Raw genomic sequence first — 21356 nt, forward strand, 5'->3', positions numbered from 1 at the left:
ATTTACGCTAATAGTAATCACGTTACTTTATTGTAATATCTGTTATAGTATTATATTTTATAGCGAACTCGTCCTTGATAAAAAGCTGGTTAATAAGGAAGAATCAAATCCGTCCGCTAGTACCTGAATCCTAAGTAGATGCATCTAATAGTACTTAGTTATAGATTATTGTAAAAGTAGGCTTGTTAAAAGGCTAGAGTTTAAATCAATTCGAGTATTTTCATGACCAAAACAGACTACAAAATATTGTGTAATAACTATATTAAAAAGTTTATATATAACATTTATTTTACAGCGAATAAATTTAAGCTGAGCTTAAAAATATTACATTGACAAAAATAAACTGTTTTTATAAGTCATCACAAACGCCCACTGTATCAAGTAACGCTAGTACGTAAGCAATTAAATTAATCAACATTAGGACCAAAATATCCGGTTTATTAAGACTTTTTCCAGCGACTCTCCATCGGGTATTCCATTCCCTCCGCGTCCCTACAAGACCTTATTGCGAAACTTCGTCAATATTTTCGTAAGCCCGCGACAAACGCATACATAACCGCCATTATACCGAGCGTACCTTTCCTCTGAGAATATTTTAAAAGGCCTGTGTTTGCACAGCGAGCGCACGCCGGTCTATTTTGGGAATGTTTATACAACATTGTTGGTGTTACCGCTTTAGTCCGAAGATGATGTAACTGTTGTATTTCAAATATTCATTGCGAATGCTATGTTAATTTGAGTAATTATATGTCAACAGTGTTTTATTTTAATAATTCCTCCTAAAGATGCCTCAAAAAATGTGATCAATCTTTGATGACATAAAAACATAAATGTCCAGACAGAGACGGGAATTAGCCTGTAGCGTTCATAGGGTACATTCCATTTTTTGCGCGAACTTGTGGAGGTCTATGTCCAGCAGTGGACTGTAATAGGCTGAAATGATGATGATGATGACGATAATGAAGGCCTATATCTCCATAAAAGAGAAAACTCTCACCAAGAAGCTTCACTGCACCGTGGTGTATCAACCATTTATCTACCACGAGTAATGAACGCCATCAGATGTCTATGATAACAAACGGGCCCTACAGCTATACGTGCTCTCTGACGCATATACTCACCCCAATCAGAAAAGTATTATTAAAATTATTAACAAACTAGCTGTACCTGCGATTTCGTCCGCGTAGAATTTAACAAAAAAGTTATTGTTCAACTCGCAGAGTTATAAAATACATTTTCTGAAAAAAAAGGAGCCAAGTTACTCATTACAACATCAGCTATGTGCCTGTGAAAGTCCCGTCAAAATCGGTGCAGTCGTTTCAGAGATTAGCCGGAACAAATAGACAGACAGACAGACAAAAACTGTAAAAAAAATGTTGTTTTGGTATAAGTATCGTGTATACATACATCCATATGCATTTAGTAAAAAACGGTTATTTTAATATTTGAAACAAACACTCCAATTTTTAACCGACTTCCAAAAAAGGAGGAGGTTCTCAATTCGACTGTATTTTTTGTTTTTATGTATGTTACATCAGAACTTTTGACCGGGTAGACCGATTTCGACAAATTTTGTTTTAATCGAAAGGTGGTGTGTGCCAATTGGTCCCATTTAAATTTATTTGAGATCTAACAACTACTTTTCGAGTTATATCTAATAATGCGTTTTTACTTGACGCTTTTTTCGTCGACCTACGTTGTATTATACCGCATAACTTTCTACTGGATATACCGATGTTGATAATTCTTTTTTTGTTGGAAAGGGGATATCCCTAGTTTTGTACCATGATAAGGAGACTAGGATCTGATGATGGGATCCCAGAGAAATCGAGGGAAACTCTCGAAAATCCGCAATAACTTTTTACTGGGTGTACCGATTTTGACAATTTTTAATTAAATCGAAAGCTGATGTTTATCATGTGGTCACATATAAATTTTATCGAGATCTGATAACTACTTTTTGAGTAATCTTTGATAACGCGTAGTTGCTTGACTATTTTTAACCGACTTCCAAAAAAGGAGGAGGTTCTCAATCCGACTGTATTTTTTTTTTTTTTTTTTTTTTATGTATGTTACATCAGAACTTTTGACCGGGTAGACCGATTTCGACAAATTTTATTTTAATCGAAAGGTGGTGTGTGCCGATTGGTCCCATTTAAATTTATTTGAGATCTAACAACTACTTTTCGAGTTATATGTGATAATGCGTTTTTACTTGACGCTTTTTTCGTCGACCTACGTTGTATTATACCGCATAACTTTCTACTGGATGTACCGATTTTGATAATTCTTTTTTTGTTGGAAAGGGGATATCCTTAGTTTGGTACCATGATAAGGAAACCAGGATCTGATGATGGGATCCCAGATAAATCGAGGGGAACTCTCGAAAATCCGCAATAACTTTTTACTGGGTGTACCGATTTTGATAATTTTTAATTTAATCGAAAGCTGATATTTATCATGTGGTCACATATAAATTTTATTGAGATCTGATAACTACTTTTTGAGTAATCTTTGATAACGCGTAGTTGCTTGACTATTATTTCGTCGATCTACGTTGTATTACTTACTTGTCGATGTAATTGAAGTCGGTTTTTTTTCGTTTGCGAGCAAACACAATTATTTCGTCTACTTACGTTGTATTACTCGTCGATGTAATTGAAGTCGGTTTTTTTTTCGTTTGCGAGCAAACACAATTATATTTATTTGTATAGATAGAATACTTTTTATACGTAATTAGCTGATCCAGCAAACGTTGTTTTGCCAAATATACTATGAAAATTTAGGGTTGTATGTATTTTTTGATGCTAAATCATAATAAAATAAAAATAAAATAAATTATCAAAATATATTTTAAAAAAATAGTGCTGGACTACACTTAACATTTAGGGGGATGAAAAATAGATGTTATTCGATTCTCAGACCTACCCAATATCCCCACAAAATTTCATGAGAATCGGTCAAGCCGTTTCGGAGGAGTTTAACTACAAACACCGCGACACGAGAATTTTATACATTTATATTAGTTAAATCATATTTGATAATTATTTAAAACCGTTTATTTCAACAGTAAAATAAACAATTATTCACAATTTTTCATTCCTTTGTTACCGTCATGCCATTTGCATGAAGACTTGGACTTCGGACGGGAGATAGTGCTCATTTTTAAAGGAATTTACGCCTTGACGCATTGCCTTAAAGCAGGGCTGGTTCTGTTTCCGCTCAAAACTTGGGGTAACAAGTTTGTTATCATTTGTTTTAACTGAATCTATATTGCAAAATGATGGTTGTTTCATATTGATTATTAAAAAAAAATTTAAAGTAAGCTTTTAAGGTAAATTGTGAATTGATTAGTTTTATAATAATGTTCAATATATTAATATTTTGTTGTCAGCCTTTTACAGAACAGAAGAACAGAAGTTTAATAAGTCTCTCGTAATCTTTCTATTATATTCGCTTTTTTAGTATTTGAAGAATTACTTAACTCTACACAATACTAAAATTTAAAATATTCCAAATATAATATTATATTTCGCTTCACCGTAACCCTGAATCGTGATAGGATATAGGTACGTCTGTGTCAGCGTTACCGCTTAATAGCGTCGTTCAGTGGCGCCGGCGTTCACTTGACTCATTCTTTTGTTTTGAACTTGCGTCATGTAATAACATCGGACTCGTGTTACATGTAATAAGAATTGTTTCGTAACCATGTTTTTAATTGATATCATTCACATCTGTAATAAAATATTATTTGTTGAAACACGTAAAAAAAACGGCCAAGTGCGAGTCGGACTCGCGCACCGGGGATTACGTACAAACAAAATTTTTAAAAATATTTTTTTATGTGACGTACCTAAAATTTATACTTCTGTAATATTTTCTTTATCTGAGCTATAAGACGCTTCGTAAATTACTAGCTGATCCCGCAAACATTGCTTTGCCATATATATTATTAACCCTCTTAATCCCCCCTCTTGTAACTTAGGGGGATAGAAATATTTGTTGGCCGATGCTCATACTTAACCGATATGTACACATAATTTCATAAAAATCGATTCGGATCAGCCGTTTCGAAGGAGTTTGGCAACAAACACCGCGACAGGAGAATTTTACACATTAGATTACAAATTCATCGCTAACTGTATGAAACAAGACAAAGAAAAAGAAGATGATTTAAAAAATTCAATGTAAAATATGAACTAGTTTCAGTTGATCCAAAACAGATCCAACTTCATAAATAATGTAAATAAAGTACTATTTTTATGCTCTTAAAATATTTAAATAATACCCTTGTTATTGTCTGTTACATCTCACTAGAGAATGTATACATGCATTCGAATGAAGGTCGGTTCGATGACAGCTCACACCAATTGAAGAATATCTTTTTTATCTTAATGTTGCAAATCCTCATTTTTTCTTCCAAACAATCATACTAAAATTTTTAGTGAAGTACTTTGAAAATTTAAAACATCGTACAAAATTATTATTGATTATTAAAAGAATGTATTAGTAAATATATATATATATATATATATATATATATATATATAGCGTCTTCGGTGCGACAAAGCCAGCCCTGCGGTCACCAACCCGCCTGCCCAGCGTGGTGACTATGGGCAAAGCACATGAGTTCACGCCATTTTTGGCGTAAACTTATGGAGGCCTATATCCAGCAGTGGAATGTAGTTCTGGACTGTGTTATTTAAAGTTTATATTTTTTTTTTGACTAGCCCATTGGCGCAGCGTGCCTTTAAGAGAAAATTAAACTTTAAATACCAGATAACGATCGTTAGTCATAGTAGGGAATATATCCGCCAATCTGTAGAGAACGTGGCGGAATCCGACCCTTTTCCTCCTGAAATCCTACATGAAGAAAGATGCTATGCCCAACTGTGAGATATTCCAGACTAAATCGTTATTGGACACAACAAAAATTCACAATAGTACGCAGAAATTGATATTAGTACGTAAAGGCAGTTTTATCGCTTACATACATAATCTAATATCTTTAAACGAGCAATTCTTGTATATATATATATAGGAGGATTCGGAGGTGAAAAATCCATCTAGCTAGGATTAATTTTTAGAAAATGTCGTTTTATCCCTGTTTTTAGGCAAAGAAAAAATGACTACAATATCGTTAGAATATGAAGGTAAATTTCGCTATTGTCAATAAAGTTGTAATAACTCAGGTGGGAAATCGGCCAATCGAAAACGACTAAAATTTGAGATTGAATTGCACTCGAGATTTTTTATTTAAATAACCAGTCCATATTTTTTATTTTTTTCGGTAAAATCGTAAAAAATTAGATATTCATATTTTATCAATATGTAATTCGTATTTAAATATGATTGCCAAAAAACACGAATTACTAAAAATACAGAGCTAAGCTCCAAAAAAAAAACCCAGGTACTAAGTTTAATATGAAGCAGTTCATTTAGACAAAATTTATTAAATGTCACTCGAAAGGTAGGAGAAACAAAAAATGTTGCTATTACTATATAATGTACTCTTATGTACATACCTACAAAGTGTAAAATACTATCCTGTGTATTTTATCGCTGTCCTGTTAGTAACCAACTTAATAATTTAGGATGTTACGACATACAGTCAAACTATCTTAATTTAATGTCTTAAAAAAGGTATTTTAATTTCAGTATTTTTGGCCAAACTAGAACAAAGTAATAAAATGAACAATCTACGAAAAACAACTTTAAAAATTAACTCAAGAAAATATCCACTAATTTAATGATGATTATAACTAATTAATTGGAAAATATGAGCAGTTAATTTGAAAACGTGTGGCTATTATTCCTTTTTATCTCGCAGCCTCGCGTCGTTCCGTCGCTAAATGTTTGTAAATCAACCGACTAACACGGCGTAAAAATTTTAAACAAGTTAGAAATCTATATGTAACGGACCAAACGAGACAGAGCTGCGAGAGTCGCGTCAGATGCATCGGTCGAACAGAAAACGTTTTTTATTTTTATTTTTATACAAGCGTACAGTTCACCTGGTGGTGAGCGATTACCGTAGCTTATATACGTCTGCAACACCAGAAGCATCGCAAGCGCGTTACCGACCCACTCCCAATCCCCCCCCAGGAGCTCTGGTCACCTTACTCACCAACAGGAACACAAAACTGCTTGAAAACCGTGTTATTTAGCTGTGATCTTAACTGACTATATTAACATTGAATCATCTTGAACCAACGCTAAGGTTTAGGTGCATTTCGTTTTATTATTATTACGAGTACGTCTTGTGTTAATAAAGTACGTAAGCTAGGTTCACAGAGGCCTTAGGTTATATGTTAGGTTTATGTTATATGTTTTACAATTCTTTGAGATTACGACACGATTCTCACATTTTTTCTCTACAGTTACATTTTTTATAGATTTTTATATCAAAGTTGCTGTTCCGTTTAATTTAATAACGCCTTATTTTATTTTTTATTATATATCGATTATTTTATGTAAAATTATCCAATTTAGTATAATCTTTAGGAAACGATTCCCGTAGGCACCTACGTCCTTTTTGGTGATTAATTTTTATTTACATAATATTTTCAAATGAATTATATTTCAACATATTCAAAATTACAAAATCAATATTTATTAGACAATCCTAAAAACTAAATTCCTGTATTTATATAAGTATACAAAAAGAATTCAAGCTATATATTACTAAGTCACAACTCATAAAAGTGAAGCAACGATCTGAAACCTCCAAGTTCAAAACATCGCGCAAAGGTTAGCTATTTATAATGTATCACGTATACAAAACAAATGTTCAAAGTTCATTGCAGCGACATCCTCAGACGACGGCGAACCGACGCGGACCGGAATACCCGTCTAAACCGGGTCTAAATAAATAACCGGGATTACACGTGGGGACGTGTAAACACACACAACGTTTATTTCGTATTTGAACTGCACGTTAAACTTTATTTATTTTCCCGCTGTAGTTCTGCTGTTGGTTTTATAACTTCGATGTTACTCGATGCCACGTTAGCTGTTCGCTAAGTGTAGCTATTTTCATTGCGTTTAACGCTCTTGTGATCTTTTCTAAAATGGCAACGACGTGATTTCGTTTGTTCATAACACGTTTCTAGTTATTGTTTTCTTTTCTTTCGTTTTATACATTTTTTTTTTTTTTTAGTTATGTGATATATCCACAGGCTTATTATGCCCGTGCTTTTGTTATTCCATATATTGTTATTATTATATTTTTTTTTAACATGCATCGGTACTTCACCGCAACTTTAGAATCTAGAAGCCTTAATAACTAGTCTTAAAATTTCAAATTTCTAAAAGTCGACGCGAGTCCACTGACCAAGACTATTCTACATGTTGCTTATTTTATATTCTTATATACTAATTATTTTTATTATATTTACACTTATTTGCTAACTACAATATATGTACACTTATTTGCTACTTACAATGTACACTTAACCTATGTTATTGTTAGTAGTTAGGTACTTTTTTTTTTTTTGTGGTTAGGAATCGTTTTGTCCATTTAAATTTAATTTTTTTTTTTTTTTTTATTAATATATTATATGACTAATCCTATCTTATTAAGTAAATATATAAAGCCTTATCATTACAATTACATTATCCTATTCCTATACTATTACATTCAATTTTATTATTTATATTACTTACTTTACACTTTTATCTACGCATAATTTATACTTACAATACAATAATGTCTTCACACCTCTACATTTTTCAACATTTTGAGCACATTCTCAATGACGGCAGCATCTCTATGGTGAATGGCCATCTTGAGACTATGCTCAAGGATTTTCTTGTCCGTCATCTCCGCTGCCCTCGCCACAAAGCGACCAATTGCGTCGTCACGGTCGTCGGTGTAATCGTTTTATACATTTCAGACTGTTATAGTTGTGGATTGAATATGCCTTGATCATGCTTGTGTTTAATAGCATATTAGCATATACATATATCGGCTGTAATTAAATGATTGTGTTTAGTTCAGGTTTGTATATAACACTCGTGTAAATATCATTCAATTTGTATATTGACGGGCAAAACACATGAGTTCACGCTATTTTTGGCGTAAACTTGTGGAGGCCTATGTCCAGTAGTGGACTGTAAAGGGTGTAATGATTGTATACGACAATATTATTCTCAATGTTAATGTCTTACTTTATGTCTGACAATGTGTATAAAAGAGTTAAAAGTCTGTAGCTTTTGACGTACATAATTTAATAAACGGAACCAATAGATTGCAACCTCTCTTACAACAAATGCTAAGGCGCTTTATTTAAGCTTAGGTAGGTAGACACAATTTGTAAGTTATAACTGGTCGTGTGCCGGTTGATCTTTTGGGAGGTAAAGGGGATGTGGCGATGATCAATAGTTTCCGCTTCACAAAGCATCTCCACAGCATCCGGTTGTGTTTTCCCGATGCAGGTTAATTTCATTACAGGTAACTTCAATGTCGAGTAAGTGGTAAATATCCATTTTACCAAATGCATCTTACAAACTAATTTCTTGTTTTGCGTATTCCATTAATAATATAACGAAATCCGCTATTTCAGTATATATTTATTTCAAAGATATATATTGTGTGGTTTACTGTGAATTATAATATTGTACACCAGCATATTTGACTAGCTTGTTGGCGGAGCTTGCAGGGCCCTGCTTTCTGCTCCACGGGTTGCGGGTTCGTTTCCCGCCTGAGTCTGGATGTAATATTTGTATTTATATAATATGTAATATTTCTTTGTATCTTTATTTAAAAAAAGTTTTTAGCTATAGGCATTATCGGCATTAAATGCATATTAAAGCCATAATCGCATTTAAAATAACACGCTTAAAGATTGACGTCAAGTGCGATTAATGACACAAAAATTCTTATAAATTCTATTAACGGAGACTTAAATTAAATAATCCGACGATTCTACGAGACAATTAAACCTCTAGCAACACAATAATGTTAAAGAGCGAGTTTTCTTTGCTTCTTTATAGATGAAAAGGCTTCTACCCTATCTTACCTTCTACAGTCATACAAGCTATCAATAAGATCGATTTTTTATTGTCTTCTTATCTTCTAATAGCTGACGACCATCCTGGTGTAGGGGTGCATAAGCTCCACTAATAGTAAGGTTACTTACAGTATTGATTACTTCAAGATTCGTTGCTGATCTGATCGTGGTTCCCTCACTATGTCTCAGATAACACTATAGCCCTTCGCTTCCGTTTGTTACCATAAATACCCATAAGCGATTGTTACTTTTGTAATAATATTATTCGCAAATCTGCAATGGGCTAATGTGGCAGATTAATCTTTCTTCTTGATTACAGTTCAGTTCAAATAAAACTCAACGATATTAAATAGATCATTAGTTTCAACAAACTAATATTTATTAGCTAATGTATCTAATATCGAGTGAATTTCTGTAAAATGATGTTGAAACGGTTGACCTCGATCAGAAATGCGAATCCTAATTTAGGCCGCAATTTGAACACAAGCGGACGTCCAGCCGCCGTCGATGGCGGCGTGATTTATTCCATCAACAGAGCTAATATTAATACGGCGCACTTCATATTCGTGATGAACGACACTGCTGTTCCAAACTCCATTGCGGTAAATATTAATTTAAGTTTTGTATCAAAATATTTAGCCGTGTATTAAAAATTAGAAGAGAATTTTTTTGTTTATTGTTTTTCGTAAAATACACTTTTCACGTGGAACCTTCACGTCTTGATACGTTATACGCTTTTAATATTGAACAGAATTTTTCAAATATCGACATTAAAGTGTAATGTAAGTTGGTAAGGTAAGATTGCCAGTGTAGACTGGATGAGAATTGCAGAAAACCCAGATGTCTGGCGTGGACTTGTGGAGGCCTATATCCAGCAGTGGACTGCAATAGGCTGAACTGACTGACTGAATTTAAGAATGTTTCGAGTTTTATAAAAAAATACATGAGACAACAGCAAGCTACCTACGTTACATGACATGCACTAGAAACACTTTGAAGTGTTTGTTGATATTTCTTTTACATATTTCTGAGCTTATATTTTCTATTTCTTGCGTAACACTGGTATTAATCACTTTAGGATTTCAATTCTTTTAAAGTTCAAACGATACAAGTTCCGTTAAAATAATTAAAATTACATCATTGCAATTAAGGAAACCATTTTTAAAAAATTGACAAATTATTTTATATATTAATTAGTAAATAGTATTTATTGAATACATGTAACTCATTCAGACAATATCGTTTCAACTTTATTTAGATGACACAGCTTTTGCGCTCGCGAGATCGCAAAGACATAATATGTATACTATATAATGTTATACGTTTAAGCATACAGGTATTTACATATAGCGGTATGGACGCTACTTACATAAACACGTAGTGAATAATTTTGGATGGTCTTACTCCTTTAAACAATATTCCGAACTGGCGTTAGATGTACATGAACTTAAATATTTATTTTTAGCTTGCTGTGCCCACAACTTCGTGCGCGTGGAATATTGACTTTGGACAGCATTTTTTGGATATATCTTTTGGTTTATTTTGGATTATAAACACCGTCATTTTGGTATAATTAGATGTTCAACGTGCTGTGTGGCTACGGCACTAAAGAATATAGCCACCCCCTCTCTTCCCGTGGGTGTCGTAAGAGGTGACTAAGGGATAACAAGGTTCCACAACCACCTCGGAACTTAAAAAGCCGACCGATGGCCGATGGCGGGATAACCATCAAACTGCTGGCTTTGAAATACACAGGCCGAAGACGGGCAGCAGCGTCTTCGGTGCGACAAAGCCAGTCAGTCTGCGGTCACCAACCCGCCTGCCCAGCGTGGTGACTATGGGCAAAACACATGAATTATGTCCTATGTCCAGCAGTGGACTGTATAGGCTGTAATGATGAGATGTTCAACGTGATTCTTTAAATTGGAATAACTTATTTAAGAACTGATTGACATGAAACAAACAATTAATATTAAATAAAGCTTACAACAAAACAACATCTAAATTGGATAAACCGTTTTTGAGATTAGTATGCACAAACATATTATACATTTACATTATATGAATTGCTGATTAACGATTCATAACTGCTTTGAAAAGCCTATTGGAATAAACTTTATGTAAATTTGAATTAATGCCATATGATTTAAGGACTTAAGTTTAACTAACTTCAAAGTAAGAGATAATTGTATTTATAAAAGGGAATTATAATTATTAATTGGGGTTCTTTAAAGAATTAAAGGCTTCTTCGCAGAGTATTATTATTTCACATGAACGTATAACATCACCTGTCAGCAACAATATATTTATATTTTTTTAAATTACGAAATAAAGAAAATCGACTAAAATGTTGATTTAGAGATTTATCTATCTCAAATACATCTAAATCATCTACATCTTACTGCTTACGTGGACAAGTAGAAAACCCCTCAAGACGCATCCTAACAACATAGATGACGATGGTTTTACTAATTGTAATACAAAAATCTTAATTTACACATTTGGCACCCCTTGCTTTATCAAAAGTAAAGTTGAAAAAATAAACAATTGTTATTGTTATAAATGTAGAGTTATCGGGTTCGATCCCCGCACACGACAAACATTTGTATTGGCCATACAGATGTTTTCCGTGGTCTGGGTGTTTGTGCAGTCACAGCTAAATAATGCTGTTGTCAAGTATTGTTGTGTTCCTGGTGGTTGGTGAGTAAGGTGACCAGAGCAGAACTGGGCATGGGGTTGGCAACCTTGAGATGCTTCTAGTGTTGCAGACGTAATCGCTACGGTAATCGCTTACTATTAGGTGAGCCGTACGCTGGTTTGCCGATTTAGTTACAAAAAAAAAAAAAACTGTCAATGATAGAAAATCCGAAGTGTTTAAACGAATACGAAGATAATAATTAAATTTAAATAAATATATATATACCGCTATATAGAGATATATAAACTACACCACTACACACATTTGATAAAACTCAATTTTACTACCCTAATTTAAGATAGATATCAAAATAGATTGGGTACGAAAAATATATCGACACGAGTAAAACCGCAGCGAAAGTCTACTATAAAATAATACTTAACTCACGAATCATAACATTGTGTTACAGATATGAGGCACAGCTTGAGCGCTACATTTGTTATTCACCCTCGGTCCTCAATGTAAAAGATCTGCCACCGTCCTGCCGAAGCACCACCGGCCTCGCGATGGGCGCTCTACTGCTACTATTTCATGCGAACGTGACGGAAATCGTAATTCAAAGTTGTATTACAAAGATATGAACGTCATATTGACGGAACGATTTATGACAAAAAATTTATGTAAATGTTTCGAAACTGTTTTATTTGTTTCCTTGTTTTTAATACAGTAACAAAAAAACTTAATACACAATTAATCATATAAATTTATCAAGATTGTTATAGAGGAAATTGATATCAATTAACCTTTATATAACAAATCATTTCTAGCTGATGTAACATAATATATGCCCCTAAGTCATGTCTATAGTATCGCGTGGAGTTTTCGACTTATTAATATATTTTATGACCTTTATATAATGAAACGCGATTAAATACTAAAGTCATGCATAAAGCAAGCGCCCTACGTGTTAACGTTCGATGAAGATATTTTTAGGCTTGTGTGTACTTGGGTAGGAGTTTCATGAAGTCAGAAGTTTAGTATTTGTTTATTAGTTAATTTTTTATCAGAATTTAATATAGAAGAAACGTTAGAGGTATTTATCTTACGCTTCAGCCTGTAATATCCCACTACTGGGCAAAGGCCCCTTTCCCCATGTAGGGGAAGGATCAGAGCTTAACCCACCACGTGGTGGGGAGACCCACAAGGACTGCACAAACACCCAGACCACGGTAATCACCTGTATGGCCAATACAAATGGTTGTCACGTGCGGGGATCGCACCCGCAACCGCCAGCGCAACAGGTACATTCCATGCTGTGACCGTTGCGCCAACGCGGAGTCTTATTTATTTTATATTGTGTTTATATTATTACCGTTTACCTGTTGATAATCTGATTTCAGTTTTAAGAAAAATAATCGTCTCATTATCATATATGAGATATACTTTTAATCGTTATTTGCAAATCCGTTGATACTGGCCAGGACAGAGTTCTAAATTGGTATTTTATGGTTTTCTTAGTAGGCAACAATTTATTCAGAATAATACACAATATCTGTAAGTAATATATTCATACAAATATAAAAATAAATATTAAATAACATTGACACGTATGTGATACAGCATCGTATAGACAAACATCAAAGTGCAAACATTTCAATTCTAACACGAAAACTAAGCTCCAAAGTTCCACAACAACAATTTGATCGAAACACCACGATGATGGAACTGGCGGTAATTCGATAGAACGAGATCAACTGATGAACGTGAGTGCGATAATGAACGACCAGTCGAAATACTAACAAACAATCCACCGGACGGGGCAACGACCAACTATATTTAGACGAATAAAAACATCACGAACACCGACGTACAGTTTGTACGCGTTTAATGCAAACGATAAGTATGGATCCATTCAGAGCGCGCACCTGTTCGCTGCATGTTTTTGGTAAACGAAATTATTGCCTGGGAATTTTCAATATCTTTTGTGAATTCGAAATTTGAAAATCTTTCGTTCGATTCGCCGCTCACAATGCGTCAATGGTATCAATTTGCGCTGTTCAGAATAAAATGATTTACTTGAAATATATTTGATGCGATGGTATTTGTAATGTAAAAATATCACTACAATTTTGTTGTTTGAACTAAAAATTCGTTTCAGTGTGATGTGGAATCATCAGATTTTCAATAAATGTGATGATTCAACAACTGCACTTCACAGCATAATTCGTTCGTTGAGTTTTATGTTTTTTTTTTTTTTGTTGTTAGTTTCATTTCGTGTAAGCCTGGCTAAAAAACCTCAGTATTATATGCAAATACATGCTATACATGCTGCATGCTTTTCTATTTTTTTTTTTCATTCATTCATCAATTCATTTTCAGCCTATCGCAGTCCACTGGACATAAGCATCTACAAGTTCTATTTTTCTATCACGAAAAAAAATTCTCAAATTAAACATCTTTATTTTATATACGAATAAATATTATCTCACATAACATAACACTATTTGAAACAACACAGAGGTACACACAAGCATCGCGCAATAAACATAACTTTGGTATCAAAGTTCGTTAGCAAATTGGCAAAGTCAAAGGTTTTCAAAGTGCCTTGTGCACGCCGTAGTCGCATTCTGAAATACATTCTACATCTATCCGGAAGTTGATACCAGTTGCTAGGACAATTCGTGTCGAAGCAGAATTGGACTAAGCTCACCATTCGAAAACATTGTTTGACGACTCTGGGTATCAATTGAATAGGATATTTTCTGTATTAAGAATTAAATATTAGAATAATCCCAATACCCCTTATATTACTAAAAATGAAATCGATAGATTTCTATTATATGTTGACTATGTCGTTGGCGCCGTTTGTAGTGGTCCTGCTTTCTGCTCCGCGGGTTGCGGGTTCGATTCCCGCCTGAGCCTGGGTGTAATATTTGTATATATATATATGTTGTATTTCTATGTCTATTTATCATAAAAAAAAGTATTTAGCTATATCAGCCAGCGTTTACCGATAACATAAGTATTAAGTTGCTTACTGTAGAAACAGACGACCGTGTGTGTATGTTATAAGATATTTAATTTAATTCTTATTTTTATTTATAATAGCTAATAAAATATTATTCTTATTTCAATTACTAATAACTTAGAACCGTATAGTTTAATGAGAGAGATGTGTATCGACATAACTTATGTTACAAATAATCGTAAAGTAACAAGTTATAAAGTGACTTATTATATAAGCATCGTATAAACAAAGCGTTGAGTAATAGGAAGGAGGGAGCGACGGCGAAGGGCGAAGGCGTATTCCGTGCGAGGCGACAGATAGTTCCAAGATGTAAGTTGGACTGAATGAAAAGATCCAGCGGTTAAGTCAACTTGCTCCGTTTCTTTACTAGACGACCCAAGTGGCTTTAAATAATGTATGTGAAAGCAAATAAAATAGAGATATTTTATTTGCGAATGTAAAGCCTTAGTAGAAAGTTTTACTTTACAATATTTATTTAAAATGCCTGATGTCGTTCTATTATAAAACATATTGTAATAAAATAAAACAAATAACTGTCAAAATAACTGTCGAGTAAATAAAGTTGCTACTTTTCTATTATTTTTATCTGTTTAGTGCGATAAAAAAAAACTTAATAATAATACAAAGTATAAAAAATACCCAAAAAAGTAAATCAAAAAAATAACTAAAAATAAAATTATATAAATTAAAATATCATAATCAGATATTGTATTACTAAACGTGATATACATATTTACAAAACTTTTTGCAAAATGAACACAATATTCTCCCATATAAATCTCAATAGCTGTAAGCTCGTAACTTACGCCACTCACCAGAAGTGCAGTGAGCTGCCAAATTGGTGCGATTTGCCTCTGTTGCGAATATATTTGGCCGATATTACATTTGCACTCGCTAACCTAATTTGCTGCCATAAACGTCGCGCGGTCCACTAGGCTTATTGGCTGATACTTCTGCGTATAAGAATTACAAGGGAACGGAAGAGCGGTTTAGTTGTGCTTATAGGTGTTGCATTTATAAGCGTTCTAGCAAAGCGGTTGATATTCTTATCAATATTTTTAAGAGGTGAAAGATTGGTGTTTTGGTTTGAAGTTTTATATGCATTTTCTAATTGAATCTATTTACGTACTAGCGACCCGCCCCGGCTTCGCACGGGTGCAATGCTGATACTAAATATACTACAGAATGTCTTTATTTATAGTGTGAAGCTAGCTTATAGCATGGTTATTAACATAATAATAACAACATTCAAATATGCGTCGCTAGATTACACGTTGTTACAGAATGCGTTGAAGAAATAAAGGTTCACTGCTCGTTCCACGTAGGTGATAGCGTGATAATATGTAACCTATATGTTGACCCGACTTCTTAATAATATTCGTCCCAATTTTGAAGGAAATCCATGCAGTATTTTTTGAATTTATCCCGGACATACATACAGACAAACAGACAAAACGACAAAATTCTAAAACTGTATTTTTGGCTTCGGTATCGATTGTAGATCACACCCCAAGTATTCTTTAAAAAAAAATATTCAATGTACAATTGACTTTCCTACCATTTTATTATATGTATACATTATCTGTCGGTTTGTTTGATAATTTAGTTGTAAAAGTGTACAATAAATGAGCAATAATATATGATGATGAGATGAGCAATAAAGAGACAATGTTGATAAAAAATGTGAACAATTTCCACAATTACACAAGAGAAAATTCTAAGAAACAAAAAATGAAACCAATATTAATTATTTCTTTCAAAAACTTAACGGAGCACATCTCAAAGCTCCTACGTAATTGTGCTATTTTTTGAATTCTCTTATAATCCCACGAAATCTGCCAAGCTGGAGACATTGATTGAATTCGTTTACATTAGAGGCCAGGTCTTGTGTACTTTCCTCTTCAACACTTTCTGGTTCATTTGTTAATGTTAAATATTAATCACAGGTGTAATTATTTTAAATATTTATACCTGCAATATTTCATCGCTATGAGACACATGCCTCAATGCCTACGTTTATTTATTTATTATTTATTTATTAATACTTTATTGCACAATACATTATAGAATTGTACATAAGCCGGGCTTAATGCTAAAAGCATTCTCTACCAGCCAACCTTAGGACGTACAAGAGCAGACGTTTGTAGGTGCGCAAAATCGAGTATTAGTAAAATTCACATTAAAAAGAGAAAAAAGGGAGGAATAATAAGGTAACGTTAGTGGCAATCGCTGTATTATATACACGAGCAATAATTTATATATATACTATACAAATATATACATACATAAACAGATACAAACTTGCATACATACATACACATATAAATACATACATACATACATACAAAAATACATACATACATACTTCGTCTTATTAAGCAATAAATATATTTATCATTTACTAGACACTGCGTAGAGATGTCGGGTCACTCTGCATCTTCTACCGTATTTACCACGGGGAGTGTTCTGAGGAATTGTTCGGACTAATACCTACAGCAGAATTCCACCACCGGACATCGCGTCAAAATTCAAAATTTCATCCACATCACCTCGATGTCTGGAAGTCTACGACAGCTCGATTTTTGCGCCATTTTCTGCCACGCACGACCCCTCTTTGGAACCAGCTACCACCTACGGTATTTCCGAACAAATACGACCTAGGGACCTTCAAAAGAAGAGCATATTCCTTTTTGAAAGGCCGGCAACGCGCCTGCTAATCCTTTGATGTAGCGGGTGTCTGTGGATGTTGTTTTTCACTTACCATCAGGTGAGCCAACTGTCTGTTTGCCCCCTCTTCTATAAAAAAAAAAGATACAATATTTTCACAGGGGGACTGAACCCCGCAGTATTCTCGATTAATAAAGCAAAGCGATTGACCGAGGCTATAATAATTCAAGTCCATTTTACAGCTTTACGTCTTATAGTATGTGGTTATATTACTCTGGGATATACACCCCTCATGATGTTCATCGTCTAAAATAAAAACGCACTATTATTTATGGAGAGAACATTAACAGAGTTTTGCATTGTATTCAAAAACAAAATAAATGTATTGAATCTAATAAAGATATTTTACCAGACTTTACATAGAAAACTACTTATAACCATTTGGCTAACAGTTGCCACTGTGATAGCAAAAACAATTTTTTAAGTTTTTTTTTTGCATACTCCTTTTCACTGACGACTATTTTTGCATACGTATTATCAATTAACTTACAAACTTTAAAGGTATCGGTATGAAGATAGTACTGAGTACTAAAAGTTGTTATTGAGTTAATATAAAGCTAAAACAATAAAAGAGATAATGGCCCACCTTGAGGAACACCCGCAGCTACATCTCACCAATTAGAGTCACCCTCGTCGGTGTGAATGGGATTTTTGCACCCTCGTTGGTACGTTATTTATGTTTCTAAGTGTCTTTAATACAATCTCATGTACATGATTACACTTGACATGTCAGAAATTTAAAACGTTCATACAACACTCCTTGATAAAGGGCTTATTATTATTATGTTTATGATTATATTATAGAAAAATTAGAGAGGTTATATACAGTAAACCTGCTATTTTTACTTGACATCTTATTATTAATTCAATATATTATTATATTCAGAATAATATCTCTCAATATAGTCTTTGAAATATAATAATAACTAGTTGTGCCATTATGAATTTCCTACCGATAAATATTTTCTGTGTGGTTACGGCAGTAAAGAATATAGCCAGCCCCGCTCTTCCCGTGGGTGTCGTAAGAGGCGACTAAGGGATAACACAATTCCACTACCACCTTGGATCTTATAAAGCCGACCGATGGAGGCATAACCATCCAACTGTTGGCTTTCAAATACACAGGCCAAAGACGGGTGGCGTCCTCGGAGGGACAAAGTCAGCCCTGCGGTCACCAACCCGCCTGCCCAGCGTGGTAACTATAGGCAAAACACACACAGTTCACGCCATTTTTAGCGTAAACTTATGGAGGCCTATGTCCAGCAATGGACTTCGATAAGCTGAAGTGATGGTTATAAAACGATATAATAAATGGTATATGTGTTAATGTTTGCTGAAAATGTTCTTTACAAAACACTCGGTAGGAGTGTTAAATACTTAAACTTACTGTTAAAGTATTTACTGCTGTAATATAAATGCAAAGTAACGTATTTAAATTGTAAATTGTTATATTGTTTCACGAAATTTAATGCCAAAATATATTTTTAACAGAGTTATGCTGCTTATAATTTTTCATTGTTATGTTTTTTTTTTTTTTTTTTCAAAAAACAACAAAAAACTTTGCGAGAAAATACTGTATTAACTTGTATTCCTGATTGAAATAAATACTGGATATAAGGGTGAAGTATATTTTAAAACCGTACAAGTTTTCACTACCTACACTAAATAAGAAAGAAACGAATTGGAGTCACCATTTGTATGGTCAAAATAATTTTCTCTTATTTTTTTTAAACAGCTAGGTCGACAAACAAACGTACGGCTCCATCATTTTCCCCCAATCTCCTTCCCAGGAGCTCTGGTCACCTTACTCACCACTAGAACACAATACTGCTTGAAAGCAGCATTATTTAGCTGTGATCTTTTTTTTTATATCACTAGGTCGGCAAACAAGCGTACGGCTCACCTGATGGTAAGAGATTAACCGTAGCTTATAGATGCCTGCAACACCAGAAGCATTGCAAGCGCGTTGCCGACCCTATCCCCAATCCCCCCCAGGACCTCTGGTCACCTTACTCACCAACAGGAGCACAATACTGCTTGAAAACAGTATTATATAGCTGTAATCTCTGAAAAGGCTGGACCGATTTTGAGGGGACTTTCACTGACAGATAGCTGATTTAATAAGAAGTAACTGAGGCTACATTTATTTTAACAATTTAATTATTTTAAAACACTGCGAACTGAACAATATATTTTTTTAACCGACTTCCAAAAAAGGAGGAGGTTCTCAATTCGACTGTATTTTTTTTTTTTTTTTTTTTTTTATGTATGTTACATCAGAACTTTTGACCGGGTGGACCGATTTCGACAAATTATGTTTTAATCGAAAGGTGGTGTGTGCCAATTGGTCCCATTTAAATTTATTTGAGATCTAACAACTACTTTTCGAGTTATATCTAATAATGCGTTTTTACTTGACACTTTTTTCGTCGACCTACGTTGTATTATACCGCATAACTTTCTACTAGATGTACCGATTTTGATAATTCTTTATTTGTTGGAAAGAGGATATCCCTAGTTTGGTACCATGATAAGGAAACCAGGATCTGATGATGGGATCCCAGAGAAATCGAGGGAAACTCTCGAAAATCCGCAATAACTTTTTACTGGGTATACCGATTTTGATAATTTTTGATTTAATCAAAAGCTGATGTTTATCATGTGGTCACATATAAATTTTATCGAGATCTGATAACTACTTTTTGAGTAATCTTTGATAACGCGTAGTTACTTGACTATTTTTTCGTCGATCTACGTTGTATTACTCGTCGATGTAATTGAAGTCGGTTTTTTTTTCGTTTGCGAGCAAACACAATTATTTAATACCACGTGGACGACGTCGCGGGCACAGCTAGTTGTTAATAAATACTTTGTTATCAATACAAAGAGTTTTAATTTCAAATCAGTGAGATTATAGTTACAGATCAAGAAATTCTTATGGCACAGCAGTCAAAAAACAAACTATCATCAGTAAAATCTACTTTAAAACAAAATAACATTCACAAGTTATTTAAGGTCAATCGAAACATTAAAATTTATTTATTTACTACGAATACCTACGATAATATCTTAATCTGATAATTTATACAATTAGCAAAGCAGTTAAGAACACTTGAATCTAATTAACACTAAAAAGGCAATACTATTAAAATATTTTAATTAATTACTTTATAACATCGAATAGAGATCTTTGTTAATTACCTTCTCTCGACCATCCGATTCCCTTTTGAGTTAACATTTTAATATAACACTAATTAACATCAAACTGAGTCAAATTATATCAGATGCGATTCAAAACATAAATAAATATTTATCGTTGGATTATAAGTTATATTCGTTTTAATTTGTATTATAACAAGGTGAGTTCATTTATGTGTTTGAACTCGTTAATCTCGTTAGATCTATGAGACCTTTTCATTGTTTTCCCTCCCAAAGGGTACCAAAGGGACGTTGTTGTTGGGGCCCCTCGGTTCGTCTGTTCATTTGGAATAGATAACTCATAAGCCGTTATAAGGAGGCTCTTAAAATTATAAGACGATGGTGCCGGTCGTTATGAGAACAAATAATAAAATAAATTAAAGAAGTATTTGGTGTTTTTAGATTTTTTTCATATACTTAGGTCGGCTAACAAGCGTACAGCTTACCTGATGGTGTGCGATTATTTTAGCCTATAGAAGCCTACACTAAAAGCATCCCAAGCGTGTTACCGATCTTACTCCCACTACCCCACACCCCCCGAGCTCTGCTTGCCTTATTGGAAAATTGTTGTTAAATTAAATAAACAAATAAATAATATCATATAAACGGAATAAGGAAACATGTATTTTCATGTAGGCAAATTCACGAGAGACCATTAGCGAAAAAAATGCCTCCTTAAGTAGAAACTAAAGATAGTATTTGTTTCATCATTAGCTCGAAGCCAAAGTACCGTTTCACCGAATCCACGTTAATA

At 33.8% G+C, this 21356-nt stretch overlaps 1 long non-coding RNA gene across 1 annotated transcript; it reads left to right on the forward strand.

The window, feature by feature from the left end:
* The first annotated feature begins 9479 nt into the window (after nucleotides 1-9479).
* LOC123669976 lies at nucleotides 9480-12347 on the forward strand. The gene is made up of 2 exons (XR_006745837.1): nucleotides 9480-9613; nucleotides 12119-12347. It is a non-coding gene; the product is annotated as an uncharacterized LOC123669976 (long non-coding RNA).
* The last annotated feature ends 9009 nt before the right edge of the window (nucleotides 12348-21356 follow it).

The sequence above is a fragment of the Melitaea cinxia genome, chromosome 4, assembly GCF_905220565.1.
Source record: "Melitaea cinxia chromosome 4, ilMelCinx1.1, whole genome shotgun sequence".
Lineage (NCBI taxonomy): Eukaryota > Metazoa > Arthropoda > Insecta > Lepidoptera > Nymphalidae > Melitaea > Melitaea cinxia.